We start from the raw sequence: 26,027 nt of genomic DNA on the forward strand, positions 1-26,027 counted from the left end.
ACCTCTGCTCTAATAGAGATCTCTAATAGAGAACCTCTGCTTTTCTTGGTTCAAGAAGTGCTGCTTAAAACTCAGTTTTAAATTTTAATCCCAATAAGAATAGAAAATGTGTTTATTCAGTAATTTGTCACATGGGTTTGGTAGACATCTGTCTGCTTTCAAGAGAACTATAATGTTTGAAACAAATTATATATTTGGTATTTAGTTTTTATTCTGTCCATTTACTTTGGCAGAGAGCTAACACCAGTGGAATTGCCTGGTAACGACATGACCCTGATGCAAAATGCAAAATGCAAAATACTGGTATGTATTTTTTCCTATAATGCCATCTGAATTTTTTTTTTTTTTTTTTCTGGCTATTACCTTGACAGGTTTCACTGTTGGATATTCCCTTATGGTGGATTTGTTTAAAAGGACAGCTGAGGGTCAGATAGATGATTTCTACTCTTACGTATCCAAATGTCATTTTCATTTGGTAGGATCCTTTGTGTTAATACCTTCTCCTCTCTTCATATATTAAGAATCTTTTGGATACAGTGTATTACTAAGACACTCAGTATCAAGGCTTTATTTCTCTTTAAACCCCTTAATCAGAAGAAACTGTCATCACTGTTTCTTATATGTTTAGGAGCCAAATGTCATTAAGACAGTTTATACTAAGTATTAGAGTGCATGTGTATTTTGACATTAAATCAGTACGTACTGCAAAATGCCAAATGTAGCAGGTTCTATGCTATGCTATAAGGAACTGTTATCAATACATGTACATCCATGTCTATATTTCTTAATTATTGTTTGATTCTGAAGTCTCTTTTTGGTTGATGATGAACTTAAGTGCTTTCTACTAAATTCCCTTAATGGAAATCAAATCACAATCATCTTCTCAGTAAGCCAAAAGTAATATGCTTGTCTTGCAAACTTCAATGCTCATAACTGTTTCTGTTTCAGCTGCATTGTGTATGACTCGGATCAGAAATTTTGAAATGATCTTCTCAGAGTTGCTATTGGCATTGTTATTATTATTTACATTTATGTAACACCCAGAGATCATTTGCACACCATCTGAAGACGTAGTACAACATGATCATTTTCCTGAAGTACTGAGTACTAAAACCACAAGGAACGGCCAGGTCAAGGGAAACTGCACACTGACGATAAACATGGATAGTGATGTAATTTTCTTTTCTTTTTTTCTTCTGGCCCCAAGGAAAGTAACACTGTGAAGTATATGAGAAAACACAAACAAATTAAGTATGTTATCTTTCATATGTGTATGCACATATGTACTCAAATATGTATTTAAGTATGCATGTAAATGTACACATACATACATAAACATGTATATATGTATACATATATATATATATACACATACATACATATATATATATACATATATACATGTTTAACCTCTAGTAATATTTCTAAAAGTGCAGCAAAATATGCACACAGCTTTTCACCTCCACTTGACTAATGGAAATCTGGGAAATTATGCTTGAAAAAATATTTAAAAGAAAATGATAGAGGAGCATCACAAGATTATTTGGGAAAGGTATTAATTAAATACTTAGTGGATTCTGGTAGATAATAGAGAAACAAATGTTTGTGACATGGGAAACTAGGCTCTCAGCCCTGTGCTATTGTGTAAATCAAGAGTTTAAGGCAGAGAAGACAAGTAGACTACTTCTACTGTGATCTGAAGGTGAAGAAAGGAAACAAATGTTATAGAAGATAAATGTAAACAGTGGGTATATACTTAAGTTGACAAAGTGTGGTGTGACTGAAAAGATTTTTTTCTTTACTTGTTAGTAGCTGATGGATTAGGGTAATAGAAGCAGCCAGAGAAAAGACAAGGTTGCAGAAAGTGATTTTTTTTTTTAGAAAATTATACAAATGTATTTTAACTGACAAGCTCCTGGTCTTTTTAGAACTGATCTGCAGGCAGAGCATAAGGTGAGCAGCAGAAACAGACTGCAAAAGCAAAGGTGAACCACACCAAAAGACAGAAACAAGGTTAAGGTCCAGGAAGACAGTTCGCAATGGAAGTGGGGACAAGGAGTAGAGAAGCTTGGTCATGTACGTTGCACAGGGTGCAAAACAGTGCTACAACAGAACAATAAGAGCAAATGTGAATTCAGCCCCAATATTATAACCCTTTAGAAAATCAAGATATATCAGTTTCCTGATACAGTTAAATTACAAAAGTGACTTGTTGGGCCCTTAGCTACTGACAGAGACAAGAGGCATCTCTAGTGTGGATATTACAGACATAATGTGACTTGTAAGCATCCTGGCTTGCGTAAGAAACAGTGTGGCCAGCAGGGCTAGGGAAGTGATTGTCCCCCTGTACTTGGCTCTGGTGAGGCTGCACCTCAAGTACTGTGTTCAGTTTTGGGCCCCTCACTACAAGAAGGACATCCATCGAGGTGCTTGAGTGAGTCCAACAAAGCTGGTGAGGGGTCTGGAGAACAAGTCTTATGAGGAGTGGCTGAGAGAGCTGGGATTTTTCAACCTGGAGAAAAGGAGGCTCAGGGGTGACCTTATTGCACTCTACAGGTACCTTAAAGGAGGCTGTAGCAAGGTGGGGATTGGTCCATTCTCTGATGTGTCTGGTAACAGGACGAACGGGAATGGGCTAAAGTTGCACCAGGGGAAGTTTAGGTTGGATATTAGGAAGAACTTCTTTACTGAAAGGGTTATTAGGCATTGGAATGGGCTGCCCAGGGAAGAGGTTGAGTCACCATCCCTGGAGGTCTTTAAAAGACATTTAGATGTAGAGCTTAGCGATATGGTTTAGTGGAGGACTAAACCATATGGTTTAGTGTTAGGTCAGAGGTTGGACTAGGTGATCTTGGAGGTCTTTTCCAACCTAGATGATTCTGTGATTCTGTAAGAGAGAGCATAAGCTGAAAACCTATAAATGCAGATGAAGGAAGAGGATGCTTCTGTGGTAAGAGGCACCATAATAATGGAATTGAAGGGAAAGCCAGGATTTGGTCAGCTTATCATTTGAGTAATGACCAGGAGATGATTCGGTGATCTGAGATGATCACAGATGGAAACTGTTCTGTTTGTTATGACCAGATAGGAGTCTGATCTGCAAAACTGAATTAGAATACAAGGTCAGTTTTGTTTGCTTCTTGTTTTGTTTTGTTTTGTTTATATATGTTTGTTTTTTTTATTATTTATTTTTCTGTCCTTGTTAAAACACACTCTTGTGGATTCTGGAAATAGCATACATGTTATCTATTTTACTTTGTTTAGGAAAAACAGCATTCATAAAAGTTACTGTGAAAACATTAGCAATTATATATCTTCAGAACAGCTGGAATGCAAACAGCTTTTTTATCATTGGTATTCCCTCAGTAATCATCCAGTAGTGATGGTTCATGCTTTATAGTTTTTTATTTTAAAGGATTATATTAAAACAGTTATTAGTTGTATGGAGGTGATATTAATCTATTAGAAGCAGCAACATATTTCATAGAAATGATAAAGAATCTTTATTTGGTGTAAATTGATCTGTTGAAAATATCTTTGGGTAAACAGAGACTTTCGTGCACAGCCTACAACCACTTTAAAGTAGTTCAGCAGAGGAAACATTTAGTTCTAAGTTATTTTCACACAGTAATCCATTCACTGCTTCCTGAAATTGCTTCTCTCCTAATGACAAGTTCATTCATCTTTCAAGGATACTTGATCTAATTGTCTTTTACTTGGTTTTATCTCCACCAAATCTTCTTTCTGTCCTTGCTTCCTAAATAAAACAAACATATTTTTTCCATACAAAAGTACACCCAAATTATCAAACTGAATTTAAGAAAAGCACACCATTAAAAACCTGCCCTTGCTTCCTAAGTAAAACAAACATATTTTTTCCATACAAAAACACACCCAAATTATCAAATTGAATATAAGAAAAGCACACCTTTAAAACTGAGACACATACAAACACACACACCTATTTGACAAGATTGTTCTGTGACATAATTGAGGTCTGGTTATTTAAAATACATATGAAAAAAAAAAGTCATTAAAATAAGTGTTGTCAAATAAACACAAAGTTACAAGTTTGCTATCTAAAGCCAACGGTGGGTGAAATGAGTGTATTTGTCTGAGACACTGAACAAGATGTCCCATTAAATCACAATTAATAATGATAAGATATGAGAGTGCATGGGTTACAAAATAGCTTGACGACGGTTTTATTAAAGTTGTTAATGAAGCTGTAAAATGGACTAGTCCTAGCTCTTAAGGAGTGCCTCCTCTATCTTAATTCAGTAAAGTAGACAATGAGTTTCTGTGTTTCTGGAGGCTGTGGATAATACACATAGAGTGAAGTAGGCACTCTGAATAATGTAATACTTAGAAGAATTTTAATTGCCTGATTAAACAGCTGTAATAAAATATTATGTGTCTTAATACAAGCAGAAGTTGAGGAATGAGGAACTTCCCACTGAGTACAGTCTTGGTAAAACTGCTGCCAGGACACTGAATACAATTTTATTAGCCACAATTCAAGGAAGTTTTGCATTTAAATATAATGCAGATACTGGAAAACTAGTTATAATTGAGGCTTGTGGAGCTCAGCTGGTTTTGTTTACAAACAGAGAGTGAGTTCTGACTGATCAGTTCTTATGGTCACTTAGTCAAGGGAATTACATCCCACAATTGGCTTTTAACCTAAAAGATATAAATTAAAACTAGGCAGATGCAACCTGGAACAAGGACACAGCACCCTGGTAATGAACGTAGCTAATGAAGGTAGTTTGGGAATGGTGATGGGGGATGTTTCTTTATTGCAGTCTCTAAGAACAGGCTGAATTTTCTAAGAACTGAAGGTAAACTTGGCTTCTATGAGGAATTATTTATCTTCTGTTATTGTTGTGAAGGCTAGAAGTTCCAGATTTCTTTTTTTGTTGTTGATCCACAGTCTCAGCTTCACAGTACTGACCTGGCTCATTTAAATATGATCTCTATGGTATAATCCCTCTAATGCCTCAAAGGAAAGAGAAAAGCAAAATCTTACAAAAGAAAAACAAAACAAAACAAGAAAATCTACTCAAATTTTTTTCCATGAAAGAACTTTCTTACATTATTCTAGTGATCCCCTTCCTTCAAAATAAAAGTTTTTATATTGCTCTTACATGTATAGCACATATAACTCAAGATAATGATTAAAGTCTCAGAACTTCAGCTAGTCGTGCTCTAAAGGTCAGGAAGGACATTTCCACTGCTTGGCTTGCTAGTTTTATTTACTATTGACCCTCTTTCCTCTGAATATGAAAGAAGGATTCACTTTCTGACATCTGACAGACAAGGGGGAATAGCTCAATCTGAGATGCTGACAGTTGCATCCCTAGCTGTCTGCCCTATCCCCAGTGCACAGATATATGAGTATCAATTACAACATAGAGTTTTGAGATAAACCACCTTTAGTTTGGGTAAGCTGCAAAATGTTGTGCTTTTAACAGCAGCAGTTCAAAAGCTGATTGACAAACAGGTCAGGCATCTGTGTGTGGAGGCAGCAAGGACAGTAACCTTGCCAGCTGCCACAGGCTAAAACAGCCCTTGCTCATCAGACACCCTAAGGTTCCTCTCTGGGACATTCTGCTCTCAAGATCTGTGTCTACATACTGCTAGACTTGGGGTCAAGGAGGAATTATCTGTTAACACTTGAGACTGACCGTGTTTTTCTGCAGGGAAAAATATACTCACAAAACCCACAACAAACTAACCCTTTTGTTTCCATTCTCCTTCAAAGGAAATAAAATATCTATAGTAGAGTCAATCTTGTTGGAATTGTTCCCAAGGTGGTTTATTTTATTATTTTATTTTATTTTATTTTATTTTATTTTATTTTATTTTATTTTATTTTATTTTATTTTATTTTATTTTATTTTATTTTATTTTATTTTATTTTATTTTATTTTATTGTTAGCCCTGATGATAGAAGTTCTGTTCTTATTATTAAATAGCTAATTTTAGATTTTAGGTGTTAGAAATATTACTAAATAATGGACATGGACATGAGATATCACAGAATGGCTGAGGTTGGAAACCATTGGCCTTTTTGGCCACAAGGGCACATTGCTGACTCATGGTCAGCCTGCTGTCCACCAGAACTCCCATGTCACTCTTTGCAGAGCTGCTCTCTAGCAGGTCACCCCCCAGCTACTGTACTGGTGTTTGAGGTTATTCCACTCTAGGTGCAGCACCCTGCACTTGCCCTTGTGGAACCTTCATGAGGTTCCTCTCAGTCCAACCCCCTAACCTGTCAAGGTCCCTTTGCACAGCACAGCCCTCTGGGGTATCAGCTACTCCTAGCTTTATGTTATCAGCAAATATATATGTGTATCTTGCATAACAGAAAAGTTGATGGCAGTGCAAATGATTCTAGATAGGTCAGATGGTGCAAGTTTTTAAAGCACTGATATGTGTTTAAAATAAAAGTTTAAAACTTTTCTTTTACAGACTCATTATTATTATGTTAGGAAATATAACCAGGTGTACAAAGAACTGGGGTTGTACAGAAGGAAAAAAAAAACAAACAAAAACAACAAAACAGTGGTCATTAAAGTGTTGTGGTTTTGTTTGTTTGTTTTTTAAAGAAAAAGCCCAAATCCCTATTTTCCTAATACAAAAGTGTACATTACTACCATTTCCTCTAGTTTGCTATTCTTTCTGAAAGGCGATTAGTCTTTTTGCTACATTACTCAAACAAAATTATTCAGTGTTAAATATCTTATCTGGTTTTCAATTTTATTTTGAAACTACATTTTCAAACTTAAAGATGTTAATTATTCTCTTATAAATTTGTTTTTCAGAACTAAATATTATCAGAATCTTGGGGAAATGCAACTAGCTAGGATTCATTGCAGCTGTTGGGAATAAATTTAAAGACTTTAAATTATAAATTGTTTATGTTTGTTGTGTTTCCCAGCTGAACTCACAATTCTTACTAGAACCAAATGGTACAGCCCAGACATACAAATGACTCATAAATTCTGTAACAATGCTCTTCATAGATGAAGAACTATACTAGACATATTTAATCTGTCTTTGATTACTTAATGGAATTCAGAGACATTTTTTTCCCTACTGCGTTGGGAATGTTAACTCGTTAATGGTGTACTTATCCAATCTTCTGCATTTTAAATGACTTCATAATTACCTGATTTTCAACAGATGCTCTGGTAAGGAATATTTTCATTAAATCCATAATTAGAAAATTTAAAATATGCTTCCATAGAAATTATTTGAATGAAGGGTTTCATGTACTTAGTGACTCTGAAAGCAGAGAGTTTACACTAGAATTTACTCTAAACAACTCCTTGTTAAAGACAAAATTCATTAAGGAGATGAGGTAATTCCTACCAGGGATACCCCATCTGAAAGACAAGCCAAGGAGGACGACAGCTGCACAGCTGCACAGGTAGAAGGGAGTGTGCTTTCTGACTGTAATACAGTGATAACACTGTAAACATGTTATAATTAACATTGGGTAGGAGGAGAAGGAGGAAGAAGAAGAGAGAGAACAGAATTGGTACTAGTGTAGTGAAGCTGATGGGAACTTATACACAAACTTATACACATTCTTATTACTGATATTAGAAAAGTAAATGCAGAACACAAACAGCTCAAATCTTATGGAAGAGTAAGTTATGTATATATATATATATATATATATATGACCATTTTCATTTTTAATGAAAAAATAAATAACATGTAAACAATATTTAATTATAATATCCCCCACTTTCTAATCACTTCTCAATGTGCCTTAAGGCATAACTAGTAGTAAATTTGGAGTCTTGGAAGCTTATGAGAACTGGTTTGTAGTGGTATTTATGTATTTAATTTTCTACTGATATCACTAGGAACTGTGAACTTAAGTTTAAAAAGGACTAAAATATGTCTAACTAAGCGAGTCATGCTGGATTTATATGAAGAGAAGTTGGGCCTTTTCAGTCTGTCTCACTGTAAAGTTTGCATCAAAAACAGCTGAATGCATCATACTCTGCTTTCACCTGCACATAGGTAAGATAGGTTCCTTGTACTCCTTAACTTCCTTTAGTGATAAAGACTCTTTATCAAGAACAACTATAGAAATAATTGAATATTTAGAGGTATTGGTTTTGACTTAGTTTTCAGGGGACTTTTGTCATCCTTTTCTCAGAGTAAAGGTAGACCTTCAGTGTCTGTCTTTTGTTCATTGTTAATTTTTATTGTCTTTTTTGTTGTTACCTTGTTTTCCAAACATCAACATTTACTTCATATTTTTGACACTCACCAGAAGGAAAAGATAGGGTTAAAGCTGAAAACCACATTCTGAAATAAGAAAATTGTAATATTGGACTTGTTATAATGAATTGTAACTGCAGTTTTCCTGGTATGTTTATTCAAGCAGTGATCTCAGCATATCATTCACTGGCACAGATCAACATGCCCCTTTCTTAACATTGCAATGTATTCTTTCTCTGTATATAGACACATACAAAAGAAGTAGAGGGAAGAAACTGAGATAAGTGAATTTGATTTTTTTGTTATGTTACTGCTTTATTTCCCAGATTGAACACTTGACAATCTACTGTGAATGACAAAAGTAGAAACATATTCTGCATTAGTGAAATCCAAATGAATAAGTACCCCAAAGAACATATACCTTGCCAGTCAAGTCACATGGAAGACATACAGGGCACAGAAATAAAATCTGTAAATATGAAAAAGTTCCAGCAAAGCAACAGAGGTGTTCCCTTTTTCAATACTTGTACCATGTAGATTTTAAAGAAACTCTTTATTTTTACTATTATTTTTCATGTAGACAAGTTTGCAATTATCTCTTATCTTTGTTCTCATTCTTTACATTTTCAACTTTAAAAAAATGCATTTTTATCTGTCTCCAGAATTCCAGTGTAATTCCATATATTTATGTTTGAATTTCAGCTTTTTTTTTTTTTTTTTTTTCAGCCTCAGTGATATCCATATATTTCTGTTTCATCTTTGATAAACAACTCTTTATTTCACATTCCACCATTCTGAGAGGATTTCTAAAAATGCTCCTTCTGTATCTTTTCAAAGCTGGTAATTTGGTGGTGTAGTTTCTGGACCCATGGTAGCCAGCAGAAAACTTCTGATGTTCTGAGAAGGGATAGCAGGTAAAACAGGCTGTTGCCAGTAGCTTTATGCTGTGATCTTCCCAGAGGCTGAAGTGATGCTGACCTGAATCATCCTTGCCTTTCTTGAAAATAGTCATAATTCTATCTTTTCTGTTATCAGGAAATTCACTTGGTCAGCATGACTTAATCTGATTGGGATGATCTTTTCACATATCCTTCTGTGAATCTCCTCCAACCATGGGGATCTGAGTACATCCAACTTATCTAATGAGTCTCTAAATCTTCTCTGATATTTGTCACTTGCTCCTCTCCTCCATTCACCAGTTTTATATTTTCTTTAAATATAAAGGCAAAATTTCAAATACACATGAAAGTTGGAGCAGTGATGCAAAACACAGTGGATGTTTAATCCACTTGAACTCTGATCAATACATTGAACTTTGAAAAGGTCTCATCAAAATGTTTAATGTTTGTTTCTTCTTACCCAGTGTTAAGTATTTATGTGGTCTGTGAAGATCTGCAGAGTATGACATTTTGCACAGAATGCAAAGTTCATTTTCTGAGTGGAAAAGACAGGTTAGAAGAAAAAAATCTTGAAATACATGTGTTCTCATTCTGAGGGAAGACATATTGTAGTTCTGACAGTACACAAGAAAACAAGAAATACAGGCTATAATGTGGATCTTCTCTTTTCCAGGTAGAGCAGTGGTAAGCATCAGATAAAAATAACCTTAAATTGTAGATCTAAATATTATATATTTTGCTGTGGAAAACTGGACAACAGATTTGAAATATTGATGCATTTAGGATTATATGAATAATTTGTTCAGGAAAAAAAACCAGAAGTATGTAAAGGGCTCTTGTGTTCTTATGGTACATTCATACTCACTCAATCCTAACATTTTCTCTCCTGGGTAGGAACTTGAAAGTTTTAGTTTCTGAGAAGGTTTTGTTTGTAGCTCTTTTTCAACAAATTTGAGCATTTACTACTTGTAGAGGAAAACAGCCACAAGAGGAGATTTTTCTGCATCATTTTATTTAAATACATAGAAGCCTTTACAGGAGAACTTTGCTCATTGAAATTAGCTGGGTTTTGGTGTATGGTATGTACCTTAGTATGAAGGCAAAGTTTTTTGTTTATATATATATATATATATATATTATATCTCAGTAATTCTCAGTATTGCCTTTTGGCAGATAATTGACATGCTTATCAACATATACCTTAGATATCTTGAAGGAAAGGATCATAGGGATTAAATTCTTCTATGAGAGCAGGATTTCCAATCTTCCTGTCAGTCACAGACAAATTAAAGAAAGTGACTTTTTGCAACCATAGCTTCTGCATTTTTTGGTGACAGTGACAAATCTAGGACACTCCTAGCCCATAGTATGAAGCAACTGTAGAAAATTAGATTTCTCCCGTGCTGGTAGCATTGGTTCCACTTCAAGACATCCCTTCTTCACATTAGGACTTAAAGGATCCTACTTGGTTTTCTTAAAAATATTTGCCTTTAGCTCTCATTACTCATGTGATGAAATACTAGTGATCTTCCATTTTTCCATGTGGCATAGAAAATTACAGAATAAAGAAAAGCAGGAAAGATTGCTTGCTGTTTACAAAACTAATGTTATCATATCAGACTTACAATATTGACTAGAACTAGCAAAGCTAATGGAATCCGGCTGTTCTTCTGGTTCAGCCCTATAATCTGTCTTTATGTTTTCCCACTAACAGTGAGCTTGGGTTATACACAGTGAGTGATGCTAAACACTTTCTCTGAATGCAGTCTATACTCATTATCTTTCTGGTTCCTGTCTCAGATCAATTTCTGGCAGTAGGCAAGGCTGATGACTTAACAGTAGCATCACAATTAGAATTAAGTAAACCAAATGAGAAGTCCTTTCCTAGGCAGCTATTGGCAAAACACAAGATCGACAAAAGAGAGGAGAGAGAAAATGGATATAAACAATATAGAAACAGAATGGAGATAAAATCACTGAATTATCTGAAATGAAGACTTTGTGGACTTTTAACAGGACTTTCTAAATATGGCCGTCAGAGAGATAATTAAGAACAGTTAATGAAATGGCAAGTAGTCATAAAACCAAATAAAAACTGATTGTTGGGGACTGTAAGTCATTTGTTCATTTTTTTTTGTGGTTGATGTCAACTGTAATGTATGTTGAGGATTAAAATCAAATGTCTTTAAGAGACAATATTCCCATGATAAGAATCACAAAAAACTAAAGGTCTTTTGTTATTGACTAAATGCTAGAAGAGAGCCTGAATGTCTGTAATAGCCTGAATAATACAGTTGGTGGAAAATAAACATTTTAAAGTCTTCAGGTTTCATAAATCAAGCTTTTTCAGGAGATTAGGTTAGGTTGTTGCAGAGGTGTTATAAGGTAGATTTATTTATTTATTTATTTATTTATTTATTTATTTATTTATTTATTTATTTATTTTCCCTGGGGATGTTTTTGAAGAAGTAGGAACAAGATACCAGCTCCCTTGTTGCAGATTTTATGGAAATTCTTTTCACCCTATTCAAGAATATACTACCATTTTAGCTTAATGGAAAGCACCTTGAAATGCATCCACCTTAAAATCATCATCATGGTTTCCATGAGGATTATTTTCCATTTTATTATGTGACTAGTTACTGAAATAGTTTACTGGCATCACACATCCAATTGAGTTAACATAAATGTTAACTTACTAAGTCATTAAAATATACTTAATTATTTTATCTTAACACTGTTTACTGTCATTTATCCTAGCATTTTGTGAAGCTAGCACTATTTTGTTCTTTGTTAATTATGTAAATAGAAATCACATCTATAAGTTTTCCTTTTTAAATGACTATGACAGTGTTCACATATTTTCAGTCTTTCACATCATCTCTTCTGTTTGACCTTCGTTTAGAAAAGTGCAAGTACCTAATTTCTCTGAAAATTGCTATTTATACAGTGTGCCACGAGATGTCAGTGTTTCAGAATATTATTCTTGTTACTAAGCGCTTTTAAAAACCCTGTACCGTAGTCTTTATTGTTTAAGGTTCAATGGCTAGCAGGCAGGCAGTTTTGTTATTCTGGGACTAATAATATTATAGACCGATTAAAAAACTCCCAACTGGAAATGGAAAAGAAAACAAAAACATCATCTAAGTGTCCCTGTAGAGCCATGTTTTTATTTGTCCCCCAAAAAATCATCTTGAGGAAATTGTTATGTTCTCAATGTTGTGTTCTCAATTTATAATGGGAACTGAGTCATTACTTTTTTTTTTTTTTTTTTTTTTTTTGGTAAAAGTCTCCCCTGGTGAATGACAAGCAGCACTGCAGCACTTGGGTTTAATGTGGGACAGTAGCTAAATCAAGCCCAGATCTGGTGCAGCCTACCTTAAGAACAGACTAATAATATGGATTTTTAAAGCAACACAATCTCCTTCCTCAAGTTGAAAACCCATAGTAACTGGCACCACAATGCTGAATAGTCTGAATGGAGAACAGTGATTTCAGTGGGGTTGGGGAAAAAAAGGCAGTGGATGGAAAGACAACATTATGATCCATTAGATGGCATTATGATAGTCAGGTCTTGCCTAAAATTCAAATACAGATATTTTGTTGAATATAGGTGCTCTCCCTACCCCAGCTTCCTCAGTCCACCCTCCTAGCCTTTACTTGTGTACACAGACACACATGCACACATAGATACACATATGTATATTCCTTATATGTATATAGTCTATATATGTATTGTCCATATTCATATATGTATAGATACACATATATGTATATTACTTTCTATTTCCTGACTTAGAATGGTTCCCACAATCATTTTGAATAATTTATATCATATGCTCCTAGATTTGCTGGAGATTTGTTTCAAAACCTTGAAATACCCCAAAATAAGTCTCAAGAGGTCACCTCTCATTCTCCTATCAGCTGAAGTAGATCTACAAATAGCTCACACTATGACAGGAGCACTATCTTGCAATTAAAACATTAAACTCTGAAGTTTTTCCTACCATGATTATGCAGACCAAAATCCAAATGTTTGTATCTGATTGGTAAAAGGGACAAGTGGCTTTAGTAGTTCTAGGCCTACCTTTCAGATACCATAGAATGATGGAATGGCTTGGGTTGGAAGGGACATTAAAGATCATCTAGTTCCAACCCCCCTGCCATGGACAGGGATGTTGCCCACAAGATCAGGTTGCTTGAAGCCCCATCCAACCTGGTCTGATTGGTCCTCACGTCCTGGGAATTTTGTGGATATTTTTGCCACCAAGCCACTGAAGATATTTTTATATATGAGAGCATTTTCAGAATAGTGAAAAATCCATATTAAGAAATACTATAAAGAAGGTCTAGTACACTTGGGTCTATAATGATTTTAAGTAATAAATTAAATCTGATATATTTGCCTGCTTATGAGTAAGCAAACTGTTCCTGTTACTGGAGTTCACTCCCATACAACATTTTTACTACAAATAAATTTAGGAATTTACCATTCTGCACATTATGAGCTCTGTAAAGGTTTAAAACTCCAGTATAAAATTTCAGAAATAGACTAGATCACAAGGTACAGAGGTAACCTGCATTTTTTTAAATTGTTTTTAGGAAAAATCATTGTTGTGATTTTAATTTTAAAAACACCAAGGTTGGCTTTGCTGCTGCTGAAGTCAGTGGGCTAAGCCATGGCTTTTAGGTAGATATAACTGATGCTGGCACAGAACTACCTCTTAGAATGATGTGGGACAAAAATTCAGACCACCATGAGAAAGAGAAGGTGGAAGCAGTCCATTTGATTGATGTAAAGCTCATATTTCCAGCCTATCATGCTAGCTAGTGTTTTTGTTGCTGCTGTTGTTAATTGAGGGCAATAACGTGTGGATTATTTGATACTGTAGGGTGCAGCAGGCACAAATACTTATGACAGGTATTTGATACTGTAAATTGGATGCTCTGCATACAAACTGAAAAGTGTACTTTTATTTATTTAGTTATTTATGGCTTCTTTTCTGAATAAAACAGCTGTTAAGTTTCACTATTTATTGAGTATGAGCTGCAAAACATACTGGGAAGGTCACAGAATCACAGAATCACAGAATTTCTAGGTTGGAAGAGACCTCAATATCATCGAGTCCAACCAATGTAAGATAAGAATCTAGTTTATATGAATTTTACCATTCTTTTCAAAAGACAAAGTTTGTAAGCTTAGAAGCGTGCAAAGTGAAAATAGAAAGTCAGATGTGTGTGCTTCACTGTCCATCCACAACAGGCTTCTTCATGCATCTTGTGAAGCTGTGTCCTGTATGCATTAGGAAGCTTCTCAAGAGCAGTGACATCCTAGCCTGGAGACAGTGAAGAATTGGTGTTTCTCATCTATCCTCTTCACTTAGTCATACAGATCATAGAATCATACAATGGCTTGGGTTGGAAGGCACCTTAAAATCATCTAGTTCCACCTCCCCTTCCATAAGCAGGGAGGACACCCACTAGATCAGAGCCAAATCAGAGCCTTGTGTAACCTGGTCTTGAATACCTCCAGGAATGGGGCATCCACAACCTCTCTGGGCAACCTGTGTCAGTGCCTCACCACCCTCTGAGTGAAGAATTTCCTCCTAACCTCTAAGGTAATTCTTCCTTCTTGTAGTTTAAAATCATTGCCCTTTGTCCTGTCATTATGTTCCCAATAAAGCCCCCAAACCATGTGATTTTTATTCTTTTGTTATTGTTTTTGTTTTACTTTATAACTTTGTCATATTGCCTTACCATATTACTGCAGTAATTTTATGTCCCTATATACTTTGCCTCTCCAAAAAAATATACTACTCCCCCAGAAGAGTATGCAACAGACTACGGGAGGCTGTGGTGCATTTAACTTAGGATGGAGGGAGGTGGTGAGAGCAGTGATTTCAGATAACATTATTAACATGATACTGAGGAGAGATGAGGTTTGATGCTGGCCTATTGATAAGACATATCAATGAAGGGATTAAGGAAGATGGAACTTGAAGCTCAGACTTTATATCTCCTGAATGCTAGTGTACTTAACTAATACAGATTAAATAATACTTTTGTTTAATAAATAATTTCGTTCTATTTAGACATGTTTTCCAATCCATATGTTTGACTATAATGAGCTCTGTTCATATACAAAATTGGTTTATCTTTTTTAATAACTGTCAGTCAGAAAATTAAACTATTTAACATTAGTAAATAAGCTTTTTAAAGGAATCATGAATATTACTGTCAGTTGGGTTGTCAAGTTCTTTCAATAAGACAAGCAGTCACATCCTGTTTGGACATTGAATCCACATTAAAAAAACAAAACAAAACAAAACAAACAAACAAACAAAAACAACAACAACAAAAAAAACACAATCCTATATTGTACCCTGCTTCCTCTGTACTGTAATTTTATATGTTTCAGTCTGAGAATATATAATAGCAAGAAACTATAAAAGCTACTATGTCAACAATTTGTCACATTTTAACTGTGTTATCTTCATTTATCTTTTCCAATTATTTTCAGGGGAGGGGGTGGGGCTTGTGTAACTTGTATGCTTGTATTTACTTCTTTGTGCATTTAAAGTAAAATTGATGTAAAATTTGTTAGCACCAAAATAAGCATTTTTCAGCTGAATGGAGTGCTCACACTGAGTTAATATCCTCATCAACTTAGCATTACTATGACTAAAGCACTAGGGAAATTAAAAGACTGGTTAATTATTTTTCAAGACTGAGAAGGCTTTGGAGAAGAGTAATCTTTACTTTTTTTTTATCTATAAATTGATTTTAAACATAACTTATAATATTAGTTTGTCAGCTCTCAGATGTTATATCTATACTCCCCTGGAAAAAAAATAATAAAAAAATAACAGAGTAACAGCAGAAAGTGATAATGAAACATCAGTATGACTACACGAACTGCCAACAGTTCATCACTGAGATAATGCTTTAGGTATTTCAATATTCATAGATTTAACAAAAGAAATTAAATGTCTGTTAATCTGTTTGTGCTGACCACTCAAAAACAGCTCTTTCGTACAATCTTCAGTTTGTCCCCCGCTCATACAGATACATCATGATCATTACATGTAAGTATATTATTTTTAGGAATCTAGGATAAGCATTAGAATTCAGCCAAACTTTTGCATTAATCTTGTCTCCCGTAATGTGAAATAAAGTATTGCATATTTTCATATAATAGGAAACAAATTAAATTTTGCACTGCAAAATCAAATAAAAATTCCCAGAGGAAAGGACTGCTGTGGCTTAACCTAGCAGGCAGCTAAACATCACACAGCTGTTTGCTTACTCCCCTGTCCCTGTGGGATGGGACAGAGAACTGAAAAGTTGCTAGAACTCATGGGTTGAGAGAATAACAGTTCAGTAAGAATCACAGAATCATAGAGTATCCTGAGTTGGAAGGGACCCACAAGGATCATCAAGTCCAACTCCTGGCACCGCATAGGTCTACCCCAAAATTCAGACCATGTGACTGTCCAAAGACCATTAGCACAGTCCAAACACTTCTTAAACTCTGACATCTTGGTACCGTGTCTACACCCCTGGGGAGCCTGTTCCAGGGTGCAATCACCCTCTCAGTGAAGAACCTCTTCCTGATGTCCAGGAAGCCTGAACCTCCCATCATAGCTTGACTCCATTCCCTCAGGTCCTATCACAAAGAAAAGATATTGGCGCCTGTCCCTCTGCTCCCCCTCATGAGGAAGCTGTAGACCGCAATGAGGTCTCCCCTCAGCCTCCTCTTTTCCAGGCTGAACAGGCCTAGTGACATCAGCTGTTCCTTGTATATCTTCCTCTCTAGGCTCTTCACCATCTTAGTAGACACTATCCAACAGTTTTACATCCTTTTTGTACTGTGGTGTCCAGGACTGCACACAGTACTCAAGGTGAGGCTGCACCAGTGCAGAGTAGAGAGGGGAAAAAAAAAAGCAAGGCAAAGGGAAAACTATAAGAAAAATAATAAACAAAGCATATGATGCACCATGCAATTGCTCACTACCAGCAGACTGATGCCCAAGCAATGGTAGCTCCTCCCAAGCCAATTCCCCCATTATTTATTGTTCAGCATGATGCCTAAATGTATGGGATATCCCTCTGACCATTTTAAGTCAGCTGTCCTGGCTGTGTATCCTCCAGCACCTCATGGTGCACCCTCAGCCTCCTCATTGGCAGGGGAGAATGAGGAGCTGAAAAGTTATTGGCTCTGTGTAAGCACTGCTTTGCAACAATTAAAATATCTGTCTATTATCAGCATCATTCTCTTCCTAAATCCAAAACACAGCACCACACCAGCTACCAGGAAGAAAATTAACTATATTTTAGCTGAAACCAGGACAAGACTTCTCTGTATATGTTTCCACCCTGGGGCAGAAAGAAAACATGAAAATGAAAGAAAACATGAAAGAAAACATGAAAATTGAGACTAGTCTCTCAGACGATGCAGTGCTACGATGCACTCAAGAATTTCAGTGATGAGGACATTATCAAGAACTCTTTGAAAAGTCATTTCATTGAGCTTATGAATTGCTAAAGAGAGTAAGAAATACAGAGATAACCAACACTTTTTAGTGAAAGAAGAGTTTAATTTATTACAAAAATAAGCAAGCTGTGGGTGAGTGGTTAAAAGGGCTTCAGGTGAGGCTAAAGGAGCCCTAGACATAAATCCTTTTTATTTCTCAGAATTTCTGTATGAACTTTGAAAGTAATTTAATCTTTATATAAATTCATTACCTACCACTCTCCAGTGGGTTGTCTCTTTTGTTTGACCAACCCCTCTTTTCACCAGGGTAAGAGCTACATCTCAGAATATATGTATTCAGAGAATGACACCAAAAGACCTTAACCTGATAAGGGTGTTTTGGAATTGTGAAATGAATTCTGGATTGACTCTTCTGTCACCATATACCATGTAGAAGTAGTTATATTCTTTATTTTATGTGAAATTTTCTAATCATAATTGACAGTAAATTTCTTCTCATTGCTCAGCTAACATTGATGGTTAATGATAATTTCTGTTTGGGAGGATCAGAATATATTTTCTCTTTACTATTTAATCATACTGTTTCTCTAGAGACTTCAGTCTAGAGACTTCAGTCTGATGCTACCTGATGGTTGCTTTCAAATCTGTATGTATATGTCTATTTGTAGATCATTTCTTTTTGCTTGAGTGGCTAGCTTCAAGTTTGTTTGTTTGTCTTACTACAGAAGAAAAATACTTAATGAAGTTAGATATTAAATATTATAAAATATTTTATAGTTTTATTTCTCTGGGCAAAGGGACCAAAGACCAAGAAATGGTGCTGTCAGTTTCTCAACCAAGCAGGTACACTTATGCCTTCTTTCCTGGTATTTGACTAGTATCCAAATACCACACCTCACCAGTGACATGAGAAAGGGACACTTTTACACCACAGAGGAGACTATTAGACAACTATCTTAAAAGAGTGTTATATTCTTCCTAATTTCAGTGAGATTTAAAACAAATCATGAAAGTATTATCTATATTAACTGAAACAAACAAACAAAAACAATAAGACAAAAAAGGAAGTTTTTTTCTATAATGTTGTAGAAGTATTCCTGTTTCACTCTGCCCTTCAATAGTATTTTCAGTGTAAGGTTTCCTTTTTAATGACCGTGTAATGTTTACATTGCTGTTGCTTCTCTGTGATTGCTTTTTAACAAGGGTAATACAGGATAAAGACATAGAAATGTCTGTGATCTGCCTGCATTTATTCTATTTCATCTATTATTAGTTTTTGGACTGTGATAGCCCATCCAGAAATGTGAGTGTTTCTATGCACATGACAAAGAAAACTTGAGTCATGCCTCAACTCCTCATATAAATCAAAATGTTTAAAAGCTCTGACCTCATATCACCTGAATTTCATTTAATGCATGCTTCATAATTTAAAGATACATCTGAGACTTTTTTAGGAGATTCAGAAGTCCATGGCTACCTTAAGAGTTGCTTCTCATGAACTTGTATCAAAGTGTTATTTATGACTGTAGTGCAACTTGTTTAGCTGTGTTCAGATTGTAGACATTCACGGAGAAAGATTTGCCTCAGCTAAGGATAATGGCTCTCTTGGGAGAGGAAATGGCTGGTCCCTGTTTTTGACATGATTGATGCCAGATACAACTATTAAAAAGACAACAATAAGGTCATCATTTGAAGTGAGAAAGAGGTTATTGCCCTTGAGAAAATGGTATATGGAATATAGATTTTATTCTTTCTATATGCATTATAAATATGTATACATATTTATAAGTATACATATGAATATACATATACAATATTAGGATTCAAACAGTTAATCAAGTAAGAAGATCCAACTGAACTTTATAGTCCCTCTCTTTTGGGGATACCTGATACATCACGGGTGTTCCTGACTGCAATACATAGGTGTACTGGGTCTGGCTGGGATGTTAACTTTCCCGGCAGCAGCCCATACAGTGCTGTGCTCTGCACTTGTAGCTGGAACAGCAGTGTTATCACACCAGTGTTGTGTCTACCGCTGAGCAGCAGTGGCACAGCATTGGGCCTCTCTCTAACCCTCCTAGGGCATGGGCAAAAAGTGAGGAGAGAAACATCACTAGGGCATCTGACCTAAACCAATCAAAGGGATATTCCTTACCATGTGATGTCACACTCAGCAATAAAAGGTAGAAACAGGAAGAAGAGGTGGGCTCTCATTGGGAAAATGTCGGTCCTCCTCCCGAACACTGGCTGCGTGCGTTGAGGCCCTGCTTCAAGGACATGGTCAATCATCGCTCATTTGTGGGAAGTAGAGAGTAATTTCTTTCCTCTGTACTTCCACATAGCCTTCATTTATTTTATTTGTTTGTTTTCCTCTCTTTTTATTTTCCCTTTCCCCCTCCCTTTTCCCCTTTCCCTTTTTATTTCCCTTTAGTTAAATTGTTTAGTTCATAATAATCTTTATTTAATTATTATTATTATTTCCCTTTAATTAAATTATCCTTATCTCAACCCATGAGTTGTTATTTGCTTTACTTCTCCCCCTCCTCATCTAAAAGAGGGGGAGTGAGAGAACGGTTATGGGGTTTAGCTGCCCAGCACAGTAAAACCACCACAATAGGTAGTGTTGGATCCACTACCTGCACTCTCTAGAAAAGCCTGTGGCTAGCGCAATCAGCTTACGCAGGAAGACATGATTACATCAGTTTTTCATGTCAAATGAATTTCAGTAAATACCCATATGCTCCCCCTCAATATACAAGCTTGTGATATCAGTGAACATGATGTGCAGGGATTATAAAATGATTCAAATCATCTTACTGTTAGAATCTAAGAGCAAGCCCATAGCTACAGTGGTTCACCTGGTGTTCAGTAGCATTTTAAGTAACAGTAAACTGGCTCTATAGTTCTTATTTGGCATGACATGTGTATGTGCTAAAGACTCAGACTTTCTGAAGTACAACCTGGCTTTCATGGGTTGGTGGGAACATACAACTGATTCACTAGTAGCCTTTCAAGGTATTTGTGTGAATAGTTTTCATGTGGCAGAGGAGTTAATCGTTACTAACCCTGACTTTTATCATATGATTATAGCTGCCAGGGAATAAAAATCAGCCATTTTGCATTACCACACCTTAATCATTAATACATAATTAGAACTGGAATAGGTAATTTTGTCCAATGTTTAAGATCACCTTCATTTTTTCAGTTATCTATATTTTATATTAATGTGCTACCTATTTTCATGACATGGCACAATGGGTGTCCCTCAAAATTAACTGAAAATCAAAAAGGAAGCAATGATTCAAATTTTTAATGCAAATTTAACATTTTCTGCAAAGATCAGACACACTTTACAAAATAGCACAATTTAAAAAATTAACATTTTAATGCGGTTTTGATGGAAAAATCTTTAAGCAGTTCATCAGTTCTACCAGGATTCCTAGGACCAAAGCAGAAGTTTAGCAAAGTTCATTAAAGTTGTTTAACTGCACCAATACATGAATCCGTATATTTACTCTACTTTGATTTAGCTGAAAGTGACTGAATCTAGGTTTAATTCTAACCATAATGATACACAGAACAGTCATATCTCTTGTAGACAGTAAGTGGTGGCAATTCAGTGCTCTGATTGAATGTTTACTTGCTTTAATCTCTACTGATTAGAAGAGATGTACTGGCCCATTCATGGACGTTTTCCTAATGCCTGGACTGAGGGAGAAGAGATGAAGAAGGTAAAAGGCATGAAAATGTCAAAGCTGTGAAAAGTTGGAAGCAGTTCAAAACAGAGTCCAAAAGTGATATCCTAAGAACAGGGAAAAAGAAAAAAAAAAAAAAAAGGCAGAATAACAGAAAAGTTTCTCTTCAACTGATAATTCCTTTGAATACTCATTGCAGTAGAACAGCCTTTAAAGAAGAGTGCACAGTTCAGGAATTGCTATATTTTCCTTACAACTGAATCCTTACAAGAACTGTCACAGCCAACAGCCATTCATTTAATCCTGTGCTCATTCCTCATTACTGACAGGGCTGCTAGATAAATGGAAGCTTTCCTTTTCTGCTTGCTCATCAGCTGGTTATAAGTGTAGGTTAGAAGTGTATATGATTTAAGAAACAACTTCTGTAAATGAAAAGAGATTATCTGTGCTATGATTTTGTACGTATTTGCAAGACTTTGATTCTTCAACTTTTTCTTATATAGATGAACATCGTTCAATTTTGTTATAGCAACCATCTCCATAAGTATGGTTACAGCAGGCAGATCTCTTAGTGTAGGTGTGATGGTTTTACTCGGGTGGGCAGCCGAGCTCCACCACAACCGCTTTCTCACTCCCCCTCCTCAAAGAGGAACGGGGAGAAAATACGATGAAAAGGGCTTAAGGGTTGAGATAAGGACAGGGAGATCGCGTAGTAATTATTGTGACGGGCAAAACAGACTCAGCATAGGGAGATAGTACGATTTATCGCTTATTACTAACAAGCTAGAGAAGTGAGAAAATGAAGAAACCAAAAGCACCTTCCCCCCATCTGCCCTCTTCCACCTCCTCCCCCCAAGTTGTGCAGGGGAATGAGGGTTATGGTCAGTCTATTGCGCTTCTTCTCTGCCGCTCCTTCTCAGTCACTCTTGTCCCCTGTGCTATGGGGTCCCTCCCACGGGATGCAGTCCTTGCTGGACTGATCCAGCATGGGCTTCCCACGGACAGCAGCTCTTCAAGAACTGCTCCAGATATGGGTCCATACTACGGGGTCCATCCCTCAGGAGCAAACTGCTCCAACCTGGGTCCCCCAAAGGCAGCAACTCCTGCAAGGTCACCTGCTCCTGCGTGGTCTCCTCTCCACGAGCTACAGGTCCGGCCTGGAATCTGCTCCGGCAGGGGTCTTCCACAGGCCGCAGCCTCCATCAGTGCAGGTCCACCATGGTCTCCTCCACAGGCTGCAGCGTGGAACCCTGCTCCACCATGGTATTCCATGGGCTGCAGGGGGACATCCTGCTTCACCATGGTCCTCACCACAGGCAGCAGGGGACTTCTGCTCCGGTGCCTGGAGCACCTCTCTCCCTCCTTCTTCACTAACCTTGGTGCCTGCAAGGCTACTTCTCACTCCTCTCACTCTCTCAGCTACTATGTGGTGCAGCATTTTTTTTTTAATTATTATTATTTTATTTCCCTGTCTTAAATATGCTGTCACAGAGGCGCAAAACAACATCGCCTATTGGCTCATCTCTGGTGAGCAGTGGGGCCCTTACCTAACATGGGGCAACTTCTAGATTCTTCTCACAGAAGCCACCCCTGCAGCCCCCTGCTACCAAAACCTTGCCATGTAAGCCCAATACAGTAGGAGAAATCCTCTTTGTGAGGATTTGTCACTTGTTGGCTTCTGTGCCACAAGGATAACGTTGAGTTGGAATTAATATAAAGACCATTGCATGACAAAGCACTGCAAGCTTCAAAATTTTTTGAAGTCTCAAATTAGGAGGTGTCCTCGAGCCTTTTCAGCACCATGGGAGCCAAAAGTATCCTGCAAATTACTACTTTGATACTAACTGCATATGAAGTTTTTGCATATGCAAAATCTCACTACCTAAGATGGCCTAAGTCACAGAGTTAGTATTTGAGGCTGATTATTGGAGACAACTTTGACTTTTTTGAATACATTGATCACAGCAGGACTTGGTGTTGAACTTCAGTCCTCTCTGTCTTCATTATAACAGGTAAATAAGCTTGGCTGATAGATGCAGAGTGAGGTGATTTTTTTATGAGTTCTGTGATCCATGTACGGAGCACAGGGAGGTAGTCTGTACAGAAAAATTCCTCTCACAAAAGGAGAGAGGATAGCCTGAACAGTATCTGAAAATCTAGCTACCTGTGGTTCTAAATGGAAGCAGACATGAAATCAAACAAACAAACAAACAAAAATATCAGCTTTAGTATTTGAACATGTAAATGTGTCTGGAATAATCTAGGAAGGAAACTCAGACTGAGCCAGTGAAGCAGGTCCTGAAAAATCTCATATTTAACAAAAACTGGAGAGAAAGAGGTGAGTCATGTTGGAGACCTCCTAATGCCCATGACCTTAAGCAGAGAATTAGATTTGGATGGATCTTGTCTGGCTTGCTAAACAGCCACTTACCACCAGCTCGTAGAGATTCTGGCTTGCAGGCTGAACAGCAGGCTGAAAATTGGCAGAACTTGATAGGAAGATTTAAAATAAGTGATGCTAGTGAGGGAAAAAAAAAAAAAAAGGATTTTGCTTTTGGTTAGGTGATCTGACAGTTTCAGTTACAAACAAACAAACAAAAAAAAGATAGAATGGCTCTGCAATATAAAAGAAATATTAAAGAAGTGTCTTTACATAATAACAAAGCTGATTTGAAATGAGAAGATGTATAAATAACACTAAGGCCTATGACAAAACAGATGAAACTAAAGTGTAATAAGACAGTTGTGAAGAAAAAATACCGTGATAGATCCATAAATGGATTAAATTTCTTCAAGGTAGAAAGGAAGAAAAAAAAAAAACAATACTCATGAAAATAGATATGTAATTAAACAAAGACAAAAATATTTTTATGTGTGAAAAGCTTTGTGTTTTTTTTTTTTTTTAATTATTATTTTTATTTTTTTTTCACTTAAGAGAGAGAGAAAAGGGAAGAATAGTAAGAGGATAAAAATACAAAGAAGAAAATAATATTCCCAAATATTTGCTGCATTTTTATCTTGCATTCTTATCATTCTTTAGATGCAGGTTTAGGTTTTAGCTTTCAAAATGGTGCTGTGCCCTATTGAGTTGGTAGAATGAAGCTAATGAACATAGCTGATGAACAAGCTTATTTTAATAAAAATCTCTCTTCATGGCTTATTATCCCTACGAAAGGCAGAGCTTCAAAACATACTGAAGATCTTCTACACATGATAATTTCTACAATTGGTAGAGGAATGTATTTTCCTTTCTGGGAAAACTTTTATATTTTTCTTTCATTTTCAGATTGGAAGAACTTTTAATACGTTGAAAGTAAGCTTTATGTAACCTTATAAAACAAACAAACAAACAAACAAAAAAACCCTTTATACAAAATATATATCATTTATATAGATTTTTATTTTTATTTTTACTCTGGATGTTGAAAATATTGTTCAGTATAACTATGGAAATAAATAGTTCTCAAAATAAAATTATAAAGAAATAATGATTTTGAATCAATCTAAAAGGAATTGGTTTTGATTTTCATGAAAACATTTTGGCTGGAAAAAAAATGTGATTTGATATATGGTTATATTTCTTTCAGTATGATTTTTAACTTTTTTTCAATTGATTACTTTTTTTTTTTTTTTTTTTTTACTCACTTTTTCTCCTTGTATGACATTATGAATTGAATCTGCTGCATTTACATGTAATTATCCAGAGCCTGCCGTGGACTGTGTGGACTTACAGACCATGACCTTCAACAAACATACCTCCTCAGCTCTTGTTATAAAGGCACAACATACAGAATTTTTTAGTTAGTAGGTTTGTCTACTAGTAAAAGGAGACAGAGGGAAGTACCTCCTAGAGGTCATTAGTTTAAAATGTTGAAGTGGCAAAAAGTCTCACTGAACAATAATTGCTCACTGTTGTAGTTTGATCCCGGCAGACAGCTAAGTACCACAAAGCCTCTTGCTCACCCCAAGTGGGGTGAGGGAGAGAATCAGAAACATAAAAATGTGAGAACTCATGGGTTGAGACAAGGACACTCTACTAGGTAAAGCAAAATACAACTGTATGCAAGCACCATATGCAAGCAAAGCCAAACCAGGAATTCATTAGGTGCTTCCCACTGGCAGGCAGGTGTTCAGACACTTCCAGGAAAGCAGAGATCATCTTGAGCAGCAGCTTCTTGGAAAGACAAATGCCATCGCTCCAAACATGCCCCCTTCCTCCTTCTTTACTCAAACTTTTATTGCTGATGCCCTATGGTATGGGACATCCCTTTTGCCAGTTTGGATAAGCTGTCCTGGCTGTCTCTTCCCATCTCTACAGAAACTAATGTTTGAAGAAGTAATCAACATTTCAAAGAGACTGGCAGAATTCTTGTAGCTTTGCAAGAATGAAATTATTTTGAACAATGCCTACAGACTACTAAAACAAAGGTGTTTTGTTGTTGTTGTTGTTGTTGTTGTTTTTCCATGACAAAACCAATCTGACATTCTTCTTTACCCCTTCTGTTTTGCATCTCAATCTCAGTTTATAAAGGAATATCCTTTATAAAGGATTGAGAAGTATGTTGAAAGAAAACATATGATTTGTCTATCATTATGAATGCATTTAACAGAATTTATCAATATATCCACGACAAAACAAACAAACAAACAAACAAATAATAAGCCCTCCACCAGTTTATATCTTAGTTAATTGGG

The sequence above is a fragment of the Anas acuta genome, chromosome 2, assembly GCF_963932015.1.
Source record: "Anas acuta chromosome 2, bAnaAcu1.1, whole genome shotgun sequence".
Classification (NCBI taxonomy): Eukaryota; Metazoa; Chordata; class Aves; order Anseriformes; family Anatidae; genus Anas; species Anas acuta.